At 42.6% G+C, this 15,291-nt stretch overlaps 1 protein-coding gene across 10 annotated transcripts in view; it reads right to left on the reverse strand.

Annotated features, from left to right (window-relative positions):
• Nucleotides 1–15,291, reverse strand: part of LOC141127250 (keratin, type II cytoskeletal cochleal-like) — a 478,789-nt gene that overhangs the window by 280,206 nt on the left and 183,292 nt on the right. The window lies entirely within an intron of this gene.

Raw genomic sequence — 15,291 nt, forward strand, 5'->3', positions numbered from 1 at the left:
AACATCTGGAACATGTTAGTGCTGTATAAATGAAATGATAATAGGAGTATAATATACAGATACTGCGCTTAAAAAGAAATGTCCAAAAGGCTTTATCTATGCGCATCCAACAGAAGCACTTAGGATTTTGCAAACACCATATTGTGTACACATAGACAAGGTAGGGTGCCCAACCACCGTGGTTGTAAATTGCGCTTACCGCAAGCAGTATGAGCAGATGGCTTACAACCCAGCCAGGGCCTTTTAGATGTGGTTAATATTCCCGCTCACTCCAGGCTCAGATCGCCGTTCCCTCAGTATATACACCAAGAAAAAGAAAGAACAAGAAAACTGGCCATAGTGTAGTATGTCTGGGCATCAAATAGGGGCACTTAGATTGCAGCAAACACCCTGACTGCTGTAGGTCGGCTCAGCCGACCTACAGCAGTAGCTGCAGTGAGTGAAAATACCAACTTTCCATCATCTGCAAAGAGCCCAGGCTGGGCCGCAAGCCATCTGCTTTTACAACTTGCGATTTGGTAAGCACACTCTACAGCTACGGTGGTCGGGTTTTTCACTTTGGTTTAATGTGCACATCAGGGTGTTTGCTGCAATCTAAGTGCCCCTATTTGATGCCCAGACATACTACACTATGGCCAGTTTTCTTGTTCTTTCTTTTTCTTAGTGTATATACTGAGGGAACGGCGATCTTAGCCTGGAGTGAGCGGGAATATTAACCACATCTAAAAGGCCCTGGCTGGGTTGTAAGCCATATGCTCATACTGCTTGCTGTTCGGTAAGCGCAATTTACAGCCACGGTGGTTGGGCACCCTACCTTGTCTATATGTACACAATATGGTGTTTGCAAAATCCTAAGTGCTTCTGTTTGATGCGCATAGATAAAGCCTTTTGCACATTTCTTTTTTAACACAGTATCTGTATATTATATTGAACTTTTGTGTTGTCGCACTGTATGCTGCTGCTTTTTTGTTTGATTCAAAGATATATCTTTTCCAGCGCGTTTTTTTTTTATCTATTTACTGATAATAAGAGTAGTAGATGACATGGGCTAGCACAAAGGGATTATTCAATACAAATAAAGACCAACAAACACTTCTTTCTTTAACAATTATTTATTTATTTTTGCAAATTATTTATAGGCCATGGTGTTGTTCAAGGGGTAACCTGATAATTGCATTAACGATAATTAAATTAAATTATGAAGCCATCCTGGCTATAATAAATATAAGACACGGTGTCCATCCAGACAATGCTGGATGACTATTCCCAAACGACCAAAGCCGGGAGATAATAAGGTTTGAAGACCCATATTGAAAATGTCTATGCCAACTGCAGATAAAAGTACTAAATCATTCCTGAATAGTCCAGGCAAGAAACCTTCAAGCTCCATGTGGCGAAATGATAAACCACACAAAAGAAAATAGAAAATTATGCATAGTCTATTCAGTCGTCTCCTAATTCTATCTACATAGAATAGATTACTAGACGGAGACCAAAGGAGTCTAGGAACCATTTTGAAGAAGGCCAAAACTGATAATGGGAACAAAAGCTTAATGTCAGAAAAATCCTTTTTCATTTCACATAAGAGCTCCCAAGTTTTACTTTTCCCAATGTCATTGCCTCCAACATGGATAATTATAACCTGATTGGAGGGCCAAATGCTGGACAAAAACATTAAGTGGTCCTTAAGATTGCGCCATCTAAGGCCCCTAATGCCTGACCATAAAACTAGAAAGTTATTAAAGTCCAGACCTAGATTGCTTGAGTAAATCCTGGATTCTGCCTGTTTCCCAGCCCAGAAGACGTAGGAATGGCCTACTATCCAGATAGTACTCTTGTATAAATCTGAAAGAGAAAATCAAACAATTAACAATTCAGGGCAGACATATATCTTGTATCTACTACTTTCCCAACGACCCACCCTCTTTTGAACATCTGAAGAGAGACCTAACTAATTAGCTGTAGTAGCCGCCCCAATCCTAAAGGAGTGGGATGAAAATTTGAAACTGATAGGTTAAGGTGTTTAAGGCATGAAGATAGCACAGCTGTAAAAAGATATCTAGTCAAAGGAGAGAAGTCCTGATGGACAAAGAATGAACCGTCAGATGATGACCTGACCGAAATGTATTCAGATATATGGAAAACAGGGCAAACTAAAGGATTAGGGGATTTACCCAGAGAGATCCATTGGCCATTACTCAACGCAAAAGTCTTTGATCTGCAAATAAATAGTTTAACACATTCCAATTCCATAGACACACGTGAAAACCTTAGAAAGGAAGAAGATCTGTTGGGGGCAGTAAATTCCCCCAAATGAAGAGCTCCAAAAAATGCAACAGAAAAGGCCGCTTTAAAAAGTAAAAGTTCATACTGAGAAAAACAAACTATTTCCAATATCGAAAGTAGTTTGATTGGTAATTTAACTGAAATCGGATGCCTAAAATCCTGAGTAGGGAATGATCTCCTGAATCCTTTAAGGATCTGAGTGACCTGGAAGAAAGAAGTTAAGGCTGGCAAGCCTGCCCACTTAAGGAAGAAAGAAACTCCTGCTAAAACCCTGCTCACTGAGGCGGGATTAAGATTTGACTTCAATAGGAATGATACAAAAGCTAACGAGATATGTGCATTCACTTCCATAGTATCTAACAGCATGCTGGAGCAGAAATAACACCACCTGGACCAGGCCAGACTATAAGCCTGCCATGTTTTTTGTGATACTGAGTTCTTGAAATAAGTAGATATCAAGCCCCAGAGGAAGTCTGGGCAAGGTGTGCTGCATAGGTCCGCCGATGGAGACAATTCCCAGAATCTCTTGAACTGTGAACGAGATAAAGCGTCATCTATGTTATTAAGTATCCCAGCTATGTGCCTTGCTTTCAACCAGATATTACACCTCATGCAATGCAACACTAAGAAATGTAACAGTTTAATAACCATTTCAGATTTAGATGATAGCATATTGATAGCAAAGAGTACACCTTTGTTATCCGTATGCAACATTACTCTTCTGTTCATAAATTTCTCTTGCCAGATAACTATAGAAACTATCATTGGAAACAGTTCCAGCAAGACTATATTATGTAAAATTTCCTGAAGCAACCAACTGGAGTGCCATTCAGAGGCACACCAATGGCCATTCATAAAGGCTCCAAAGCACGATGAACCTGCAGCATCTGTAAAGAAATTCAATTTAAAATCTTGTGTAAAGGCTTGTTGCCAAATAGTTTCTCCATTAAAGTTGCAAAGAAAGAGTCCCAAACTCTCAAATCTTCTTTAAAACTTTTAGATAAGCACATTTGTGAATAGGGGTTCTTAAAACCTCTAGTAGCCAAGGCAAAACACCTGGAAAAAATTCTAGCTATTGGGATCACTCTTGCTGCAAAGGCAAAGAGGCCCAATAAGGACTGGGCCTCTTTTAACAGCACCTCATGCTTTGATAAAAATAAAGAGATCACTGTTCTCATCCGATGTAATTGTTCTAAAGGTAATCTGAACTCCATTAATGAGGAGTCAATAGTGATCCCCAAAAATTCAATGACAGCAGTAGGGAAAACAGTTTTTTCTTTAGCAAGTGGAACTGCAAAGGTTTCACAGACGTGAAAGAATGCATTTAGTGGCTCAAGACATATGGGGGAATCTGATGGACCTATAAACAAATAGTCGTCTAAGTAATGGAGAAAACCCCCAGCAGAGGAATGAGACTTCAGAACCCAATGTAGAAATTTTGCAAAGGTCTCAAAATAAAAACATAACGAAAAACCCATGGGCATGCATTTGTCAAAATAAAAGTGTCCTTGGAAGTGAAAACCCAGAGAATTAAAACCTTGGGGATGGACAGGAAGTAGGCGACAGGGCAGATTTGATGTCTGCCTTCGCTAACAAAGCACTTTGATTAAAGCACCTTAGCAGCACCAGTGCTTCATCAAATGATGCATAAGAAACAGACGCATCAACATCGGACACTTCATCACTAGGCAAGTAATCCTCTGGATAGGACAGGTGGTGAATTAATCTAAAACTACCCTGCTCTTTTTTGGGTACAATGCCCAAGGGAGATAGACGGAAATTTGGAAATGGTGGGCGAAGGTATGGACCTGCTACCCTTCCCTCCTTGACTTGTTTATCGATTTTTTCCTTAACAATTTCAGTGTGAATTGCAACAGAATGTACATTTTTTATCAATGTGCAACTTTTCCCCGAGAAGGATAGGACCAAGAAACCTTCCTTAAAAACATTAGTTAACAGGTGCGCCATCGAGTGATCTGGGTAGCGATCTAGCCAGGGTAACCTTTTTGTTAGGCTCACTGGAGTCGTGGCTTTTCCCACCAACATCCCTGGGTATTGAAGGGAGAGAGTTTGCTGCTGACTTCCAAAAACACCTGTTGGCGGGGTGATTTCCACTGCAGTAGGAGCATTCATGCCTGTATCTGCAATTTGACAAGAATTTACATTGCCCTTCATTAAAAGCAAAACAGAAACCTTTACGAAAGGTATTCTGTGAGCTAATCACTGTTCTAGGAGTGAATTGTGGTTTCTGAGGCAGCATGAGATTCAGCCAGAGGCCTACGTCCTTTGAACCCCAACGTAGTGTAGGGTGAACTGCTAGTTTCTGCCTAAAATTCTTGTCATAAGTGAACCATGCTGTACCACCAAAATGATGGAAGGCTTCAGAAACTATGTCTATGTGCTGGAACAAGCCTGAACATTTCTCAGGAAATTGTTCACCCAAAACTGCCGTAAAGGCAGAATGCATGCAAATAATTTTGAAAAGTTTTGGGGATAGCTCTCCTATCCTCCTCAGTGCGGCCTTCTGTTCTCTGTTCAGATTTAGAAAGGAATTCCTTAGATGCAGGTAGCAATGAAATCGATGAAATCACCTCCCCAAATTTTCTCTTTAACTGAATTGGCCAAGTGAAAGCCCAAAGGAGAAATTTCACAAGTCATCAGCTCTTTAAAGGATGACTCCGCAACTACGGAGTAAGGGGGGCGTGAAAGGGAGGCAAATGATTTATTAATAGAAACTGTTTTTTTAGACATGCTATAAGCATCACCTTTAAACGTCCTATCTATAGGAGAGTCTGACAAAATCTGCCATATTGGAGTGATATCATCCATGTCATTATGCTGAAGTAAAACATCATTTACATGTAAATTAGCATCATCTGAATGTGCCCCCATATAACTAGCTCCATTGTCAGCAGAATTTAGTGCTCCTTCAGCCTTTCTTTTACCAAAAGCACCAACTGCGTGTGCCCCTTCAATATTTTTCGACATACTAGATAATGAATTAACCATTACTTGTAACTCAGCAATATTAACATGTGATTCAGACACATTAGCATTATATATTGTCTCACCAACAGGGGGACTCCTCTTGTGCTCACTGCTTGCTGCCTCAGAGGCTGGCTGAGTAGCTCTGCTTAATTGTAGCTGCGGTGCATTCCCGAGAGGAATGCTGTTAGCTCCCTCCTGGCCGTCAGGCTGTGGAGAAGCATCCTTTCTCTGCCCCTTCTTCTTCCTCCCTGGTTGCTGGCGTGGACTGCGCATGCTCGCCGTTTTCTCTTCCATATTCATGAGAGGTGGTTCAGGTGGATCATTTCACCTCTATCTCAAACTATATATGGATATAGCTGAATTTTGCTGACTTGTAGATTTGAGATAGTATAAAAAACAGTGTTACACGAGGCTTAGGACTCTTTTCATACACACACACACAGAAACACACTTCTTCACACACACACACAGAAGGAGACACTTTAATTACACACGCTTTCATACACTGAAGAAGACATTTTGTTTACTTTTGGCCTATATACAGCCTAACTCCTAACAGCTGTTCTAACAGACACCTCTATGACAACAGAGAAAGCAAGAAGCTAAATCTTTTCCTGTACTTTCTTTTTACTACAGTTTTTATTCCTAATATATTTTGTTTTACTACATCAAGCTGTATGAAGTTTTAACTTTGTATTTATTTTTAAGTTGATGCCAAGTATGATCAAATAAACTCACACTTTGTTTTAAGACAGCCTGGCTATTGAACTATTGAACGAAATGCCTAAAAAATCACTATTGACATTACACGTGTCTGTGAAGTTTTTCTTTACTTTTACACAGGTATACTGACCAATAGGGATGAGCTTGATGTTCGGGTTGAACATGAGTTTGACTTGAACATCGAGTGTTCGCGGAATAACGAACATTATGGGGCATTCACGGGAAATTTGAAGGCCCCATAATGCACTGCGAGATCACATTGCATTGCTGTATGATGATTGGCCAAAGCATGCACCTGACCTGCATGCTTTGGCCAATCCAAGCGCCCTCTGCTAAGAGAGCCATAATTGACCAAAGGCAGGGTGCCTTTGGCCAATCATGGCTCAGGGGGACTAAGTACACGCCCCACACTATATAAGGCTGCCTACACGGCGGCTCTGTGTAGTGTTGTTGGCATGGACGGAGAGATAGCTTGATTTAGATTAAGGAGGCAGGTTATTCAGTTAGTGGCAGTGTATTTGATATGTATATATATACAGTCAGTCTAGTATATACTCTGCATTCAGTCAGTGTAGCCTAGATCTACATTCTACAGTGCATTCCATGGTGTACTATTTCTAATCTACTTCAGGCAGTGTATTTGATTATATATATATATATATATATATATATATATATATATATATATATATATATATATAGCAATAACTCTCGGTGGAGCTGCTGGTTTAAAGCGGGCTGTTACCTTCACTCTCGCTACCTCTGTTCCATGGTGACATGGCTGTTCCATGGCTGTTCCATGGCTGTTTTCTTGTGGTCTAGGGTCCCGTTGAGTTTACCTCTGGATGATGTAGGCACCAAACACTTGAGTATGTTTTCCAATGCTTTAATGAACCAGTAATAAAGGAAGTAGCAGGAAAGAGGCAGAAGAAAAGCTGCAGGGAAGCTCAAATACCTTTTCTTAGTATTCTTTAGAACATTATTTGGAATTGAACACTTGTAGTTGGATGCACTCCCCTTGTGGGATTCAATCTTTGCCCGCCTGGATAGACCTCTCTCACTTGTCTAGCAGCCAGTACGTAGCACAAACAAAAGTCTCTGCCACAGACTTGTTTGGAATAAAACCCGTACGATCCTCTTCCACAGGATGTATTGGTTCATGATGAATGTCAGACACAGTACTTGAACCTTTAAGCCAACCCAGCAGTACTATGCAGTAAGACTACTTCAGGATACGTCCTCCAACCGAGTCACCAGGCCCCTCTCCAGACCAGCACTCTGCATGATCCTTCCATGATGGGTCCTCCCCTGGGATCTCCTCAGTTGTCCAGCTTCTTCACTCAGGATAGACAGCTCAGGACCGTTCCTCTGCTGCTGTGGTAGGCCCCAGACAGGCTTCTGGGCCCATCCATATGCCGCAGCGACGTGGGCCTCCGGAACGGAGGACCACGAGGTGGTACTCTTAACACATACCTGTCGGCCAGGAGGGCCAGGGGGTGGCTGAAAACAAACCCCAGAACATGGCGTCTGTCCCATAAATACCCTCTCCCAGAATGCAACTCGGAGGACCACCTCCACCGAGTTGTCTCCGGGACAGAAGAGCACTCATACGCTTCAACACGTTGCCTTTCCAACACCAGCCCATGGTGACGACACCCACCGGCGCAGTGTGGAACTACACGCAACTCAGCCAAGCTGGAACAGAGGCAAATCAAACTTCACCTAACAAGTAACCCACAAGGTTTACCGATCAGCGATATAGATATAGATATAGATATATATATATATATATAATATATATATATATATATATATTATATACTCTGCATCCAGTCAGTGTAGCCTAGATCTACATTCTACAGTGCATTCTGTGGTGTACTATTTCTAATCTACGCATCTAGTGTAGCCTATACCTACATTCTACAGTGTGTTCCGTGGTGTACTATTTAGAATATAGTTCAGGCGGTGTATTTGAGATAGAGATATATATATAGTTACATAGTTACATAGTTAGTAAGGTTGAATAAAGACACCAGTTCAACCTGAGTGAGTGTGGGTCTACAACCCTGACCCTTGTCCCTAACCCTGAACATCGCACACTCACATCAATCCCTACCCTCAATCCAAGGTCCCCATTCATATACTAGGGCCAATTTTGGACAGAAGCCAATTAACCTACCAGCATGTCTTTGGAGTGTGGGAGGAAACCGGAGTACCCGGAGGAAACCCACGCAGGCACAGGGAGAACATGCAAACTCCAGACAGGTAGTGTCGTGGTTGGGATTCGAACCAGCGACCCTTTTTTACTGCTAGGCGAGAGTGCTAACCACTGCACCACTGTGCCGCCCAATATATATATACATATATAGTGGGGACAGAAAGTATTCAGACCCCCTTAAATTTTTCACTCTTTGTTATATTGCAGCCATTTGCTGAAATCATTTAAGTTCATTTTTTTCCTCAATAATGTACACACAGCACCCCATATTGACAGAAAAACACAGAATTGTTGACATTTTTGCAGATTTATTAAAAAAGAAAAACTGAAATATCACATGGTCCTAAGTATTCAGACCCATTGCTGTGACACTCATAGTTAACTCAGGTGCTGTCCATTTCTTCTGATCATCCTTGAGATGGTTCTACACCTTCAATTGAGTCCAGCTGTGTTTGATTATACTGATTGGACTTGATTAGGAAAGCCACACACCTGTCTAGATAAGACCTTACAGCTCACAGTGCATGTCAGAGCAAATGAGAATCATGAGGTCAAAAGGAACTGCCTGAAGAGCTCAGAGACAGAATTGTGGCGAGGCACAGATCTGGCCAAGGTTACAAAAAAATTTCTGCTGCACCTAAGGTTCCTAAGAGCACAGTAGCCTCCATAATGCTTAAATGGAAGACGTTTGGGACGACCAGAACCCTTCCTAGAGCTGGCCGTCCAGCCAAACTGAGCTATCGAGGGAGAAGAGCCTTGGTGAGAGAGGTAAAGAATAACCCAAAGATCACTGTGGCTGAGCTCCAGAGATGCAGTCGGGAGATGGGAGAAAGTTGTAAAAGTCAACCATCACTGCAGCCCTCCACGAGTCGGGGCTATATGGCAGAGTGGCCCGACGGAAGCCTCTCCTCAGTGCAAGACACATGAAAGCCTGCATGGAGTTTGCTAAAAAACACCTCATGGACTCTAAGATGGTAAGAAATAAGATTATTTGGTCTGATGAGACCAAGATAGAACTTTTTGGCCTTAATTCTAAGCGGTATGTGTGGAAAAAAACAGGCACTGCTCATCACCTGTCCAATACAGTCCCAACAGTGAAGCATGGTGGTGGCAGCATCATGCTGTGGGGGTGTTTTTCAGCTGCAGAGATAGGACGGCTGGTTGCAATCGAAGGAAAGATGAATGTGGCCAAGTACAGGGATATCCTGGACGAAAACCTTCTCCAGAGTGCTCAGGACCTCAGACTGGGCCAAAGGTTTACCTTCCAACAAGACAATGACCTTAAGCACACAGCTAAAATAACGAAGGAGTGGCTTCACAACAACTCCGTGGTTGTTCTTGAATGGCCCAGCCAGAGCCCTGACTTAAACCCAATTGAGCATCTCTGGAGAGACCTAAAAATGGCTGTCCACCAACATTTACCATCCAACCTGACAGAACTGGAGAGGATCTGCAAGGAGGAATGGCAGAGGATCCCCAAATCCAGGTGTAAAAAACATGTTGCATCTTTCCCAAAAAGACTCATGGCTGTATTAGATCAAAAGGGTGCTTCTACTAAATACTGAGCAAAAGGGTCTGAATACTTAGGACCATGTGATATTTCAGTTTCTTTTTTAATAAATCTTCAAAAATGTCAACAATTCTGTGTTTTTCTGTCAATATGGGGTGCTGTGTGTACATTAATGAGGAAAAAAATGAACTTAAATGATTTTAGCAAATGGCTGCAATATAACAAAGAGTGAAAAATTTAAGGGGGTCTGAATACTTTCCGTCCCCACTGTATATACAGTCAGTCTAATATATATATAATATATATATATATATACACACATACTCTGCAGCTTTCAGTGTAGCCTATATCTACAGTGCATTCCGTGGTGTACTGTTTCTACTACTTTTCTGGTGGTGTACACAGTACACAATACTGTGCAGCCGTAGTGCAGTTGCTAATACTTTTTCTAGTGGTATACACAGTACACAATACAGTGCAGTGTGGTGTTGCAAAACAAAATATATATCATGTCCGGAAGGCCACCAAGGAGAGGCAGAAGGCCACAGGCCACTAAAAGAGGGCAAGCAGGCTCTGTGTCTACAGTCAACAGTGCTGCTCATGGACATGGTGCATCTGATCAAGGATGCGTGCACTGTCCTGTCACCATTTGAGGAGGCCACGAGGATGGTGAGCAGAGACAATGCATGCATCAGTGATACTGTCCCTCTTGTCTTCCTGTTGGAGCACATGCTTCCTGGAATAATGGACAGGGCACTTAAGGCAAAACAGCGGTAGGAAGAGGAGGACTTCCTTACCTCTCAAGGCCCCCCTTTATCCAGATAGCATTACTGTGGGCCCGCCAAAAATACAGGAAGAGGAGGAGGAGGAAGAGGATTGTGTCAGCATGGATGTAGAGGATAACACTCAGCAGTAGTCTTCAAGGGATGGTTTTCAATCCCCAGAAATCCAAGGAGTTGTACGTGGTTGGGAGGAGGTTGCAGAATTCATCCTGCCTTTGCAGAGGGAGCAGAGGATGAAACATCTTCAGGAGGCCATGAAGGAAAGTTTGTGCAATGCGTTTCCAGACTCTGGGAGGTTATAATTTCCTGGTGCTGGATAACATGTTGCTGAGGCTTTGATCAGTCAGAGGAAGAGCGGTGGAGAAGGTGGCCGGCTGACCAATGCCTTTAGACAATTTTTCAGTCCTCAGCGCCAAGGTCTGATCGGTTCAAGCAACCATCGCCAGCGTCTGCATTACATGGTTCATGAATATCTTGGGGCAAGAGCAGACTTGGAGACTTTTCCAACAGACAATCCACTGGGTTACTGGGTCTTGAGGATGGACCACTGGCCAGAACTTGCTCAATCTGCAATTGAGCTACTGGCCTGTCCTGCATCCAGTGTTTTTTCTGAATGCACATTTATAAAAATGAATCAGTCTTGGATCAGCAGCAGCTATCAAACACCTGATGCTGATGTAACTGATTGATTTTTCTATGGATGTGGGATGCCTTGAAGACTGCCTATGTTGAGTGACTATCCTATTCCTCCTCAATCTTGATAATGCTATCTTCCAACAATATTTTTGGTTTAGGGCACCACCACCACTGCCCAAGGCCCAATTTTTCTGCCCCTGTTTAACAGGGGCATGTAATTACAATTTTTGATCAAATATTTCACAGCAGGGCCTGTTCCTGCGCCCAACAAGAGTATCTGTGAGGGGTTACAGTGTTGTGGCACCACCACCGCCTAAGGGCCAATTTTTCTGCCCCTTTTTTACAGGGGCATGTAATTACAATTTTTAATATGATATTTAACAGCAGGGCCCGAGGGATTACAGTGTTCTGGCACCACCAACACCTAAGGCCCAATTTTCTGCAGAGTATATAGGGCAGTGTCGTGACGTCAGAACTCCTCCTTTGGACCCATCTTTGTGGTTGGAAACAAATGCTGCTTATACAGACTGCTGCTCCTGCGATCTCCATGAATGATTTCATGGCTCTGTGGATTTATCATGCCTGTTTGACCACCTGTGATTAAGTGGTCCATTCTTTTTGGTAAGAGGCCTGGTGTGTTGATGTTCGGTGGAGGATAAGTCCGTATTCACCTAATTTGTATTTCTGTCTACACTTTAGGTGATTTCAGCGTTTTCTCATGAACAAGGACTTTATTTCAAACACTATGGACTTTTTATTTGTAATACTACATTTTTAGCGCTGCATATCATTATATCTTCCATGCTTCTTATTGTCACCATACAATTTATGCAGCTGCTTTATTACCGTTAATAGCGCAGTGATTAATCTTGAATTTATCGTATAGTATATATATTTCTGTTCAGAGTATATAGTGCCTGGGGCCCCCCCCCACGCCATTTTTTTTTTTTAATTTGGGTGTGGGGCTTCCCTTAATATCCATACCAGACCCAAAAAGCCTTGTAATGGGCTGGGGGACAGACCCATGCCGTTTTTCTAAATGATTTTCATCTATATTGCCGGAACCCGACAATACATTACAGCCGCAAGCAGTTTTATATGACTTTTTTTCCTTTAGAAATGTCATTTTGCTGTGGTATTGTTCTAAATACAGGAAAACTGCGCCACTTTACAGGAATATTTCATTTTTATTGTTTCACTTTAAGCATTCTTAAAATCACTGCTCCAGAAAAAAACTTCAGTTTTTAAAACTTTTTTTGCATTGATACATGTCCCCTGGGGCAGGACCCAGGTCCCCAAACACTTTTTAGGGCAAAAACTTGCATATAAGCATTTAAAATTAGCACTTTTGATTTTTCACGTTTGTGTCCCATAGACTTCAATGGTATTCGAACAAACGTTTTTTAATGTTTTGATGCTCTGGTGCGAACCTAACCGGGGGGTGTTCGGCTCATCCCTACTGACCAGCCAGACCAAGGCACACTGCAGGTCTTGGTAAGTTAGGGGTTATCGTTTCAATATGAAGACTTTGACTACAAAGGTACAAAGGGGTCTATATCTTTTGTGGCTTGTGAGGAATATAATTACATGAATGTTTTTGTGCCTGGAGTTCAGCTATAAAGTTAAATAGAATAGTAAAAGAAGGGTTGAGTCCCAGGCGCTAATCACAAGAAAAAACACATAATGCAATATACCGTATTTATCGGCATATAACACGCACTTTTTCCCCTTAAGATCAGGGGAAAATCGCGAGTGCGTGTTATACGCCGATCCCCGCCGATCCCCCTGCTGTTTGTGAGCAGAGCGAGCTGGCCGCCGATATACATACATAGCCGAGTGTACTCGGCTAGACTCGGCTAGCTCCGCTCACAGTCACGCCCAGTCCCGCACTATGATGGACATAACACAGGGACTGGGCGTGACTGAACGGGAACTAGCCGAACCTAGCCGAGTACACTCGGCTATGTATGTCGGCTCTTCTCGGCTCCGCTCAGTCACGCCCAGTCCCGCCATTGAATCTGTGTTATGTCCATCACAGGGCGGGACTGGGCGGGACTACGAGCGGAGCCAAGAAGAGCCAAGACCGGCTCTGTGTATCTCGGCAACGGCGCCATATTTAAACCGCAAATGATCTGACAAGGCTCCAAATGACACTGATAAGGATGCAAATGACACTGATAAGGCTGCAAATGATCTGACAAGGCTGCAAATGACACTGACAAGGCTGCAAATGACACTGACAAGGCTGCAAATGACACTGACAAGGCTGCAAATGACACTGATAAGGCTGCAAATGATCTGACAAGAATGCAGATGACACTGACAAAGCTGCAGATGAACACTGATAAGGCTGCATTGATGGGCATTTAAATGTAAGTTTTTTTTCCTTAAAATTCCCTCCTAAACTTGGGGTGAGTATTATACGCCAGCGCGTGTTATACGCCTGCGCGTGTTATACCCCGATAAATACGGTATGTTCAGCTGAAAAATGCTGCTGTCTAAATTGATGGGTAATGGCTGCAATGAACCACATGTACAGTGGGGGATGGAAAGTATTCAGACCCCCTTAAATTTTTCACTCTTTATTATATTGCAGCCATTTGCTAAAATCATTTAAGTTCATTTTTTTCCTCATTAATGTACACACAGTACCCCATATTGACAGAAAAACACAGAATTGTTGACATTTTTGCATTTTTATTAAAAAAGAAAAACTGAAATATCACATGGTCCTAAGTATTCAGACCTTTTGCTTAGTATTTAGTAGAAGCACCCTTTTGATCTAATACAGCCATGAGTCCTTTTGGAAAAGATGCAACAAGTTTTTCACACCTGGATTTAGGGATCCTCTGCCATTCCTCCTTGCAGATCCTCTCCAGTTCTGTCAGGTTGGATGGTAAACGTTGGTGGACAGCCATTTTTAGGTCTCTCTAGAGATGCTCAATTGGGTTTAAGTCAGGGCTCTGGTTGGGCCATTCAAGAACAGTCACAGAGTTGTTGTGAAGCCACTCCTTCGTTATTTTAGCTGTGTGCTTAGGGTTATTGTCTTGTTGGAAGGTAAACCTTCGGCCCAGTCTGAGGTCCTGAGCACTCTGGAGAAGGTTTTCATCCAGGATATCCCTGTACTCGGCCGTATTCATCTTTCCCTCCATTGCAACCAGTCGTCCTGTCCCTGCAGCTGAAAAACACCCCCACAGCATGATGCTGCCACCACCATGCTTCACTGTTGGGACTGTATTGGACAGATGATGAGCAGTGCCTGGTTTTCTCCACACATACCGCTTAGAATGAAGGCCAAAAAGTTCTATCTTGGTCTCATCAGACCAGAGAATCTTATTTCTCACCATCTTGGAGTCCTTCAGGTGTTTTTTAGCAAACTCCATGTGGGCTTTTATGTGTCTTGCATTGAGGAGAGGCTTCGGTCGGGCCACTCTGCCATAAGGCCCCGACTGGTGAAGGGCTGCAGTGATGGTTGACTTTCTACAACTTTCTCCCATCTCCCGACTGCATCTCTGGAGCTCAGCCACAGTGATCTTTGGGTTCTTCTTTACCTCTCTCACCAAGGCTCTTCTCCCCCGATAGCTCAGTTTGGCCGGCTGGCCAGCTCTAGGAAGGAGTCTGGTCATCCCAAACGTCTTCCATTTAAGGAATATGGAGGCCACTGTGCTCTCAGGAACCTTAAGTGCAGCAGAATTTTTTTTTGTAACCTTGGCCAGATCTGTGCCTTGCCACAATTCTGTCTCTGAGCTCTTCAGGCAGTTCCTTTGACCTCATGATTCTCATTTGCTCTGACATGCACTGTGAGCTGTAAGGTCTTATATAGACAGGTGTGTGGCTTTCCTAATCAAGTTAAATCAGTATAATCAAACACAGCTGGAATTGAAGGTGTAGAACCATCTTAAGGATGATCAAAAGAAATGGACAGCACCTGAGTTAAATATATGAGTGTCACAGCAAAGGGTCTGAATACTTAGGACCATGTGATATTTCAGTTTTTTTTTTTTAATAAATCTGCAAAAATGTCAACAATTCTGTGTTTTTCTGTCAATATGGGGTGCTGTGTGTACATTAATGAGGAAAAAAATGAACTTAAATGATTTTAGCAAATGGCTGCAATATAACAAAGAGTGAAAAATTTAAGGGGGTCT

Source organism: Aquarana catesbeiana, linkage group LG02 (assembly GCF_042186555.1).
Source record: "Aquarana catesbeiana isolate 2022-GZ linkage group LG02, ASM4218655v1, whole genome shotgun sequence".
NCBI classification, from domain to species: Eukaryota; Metazoa; Chordata; class Amphibia; order Anura; family Ranidae; genus Aquarana; species Aquarana catesbeiana.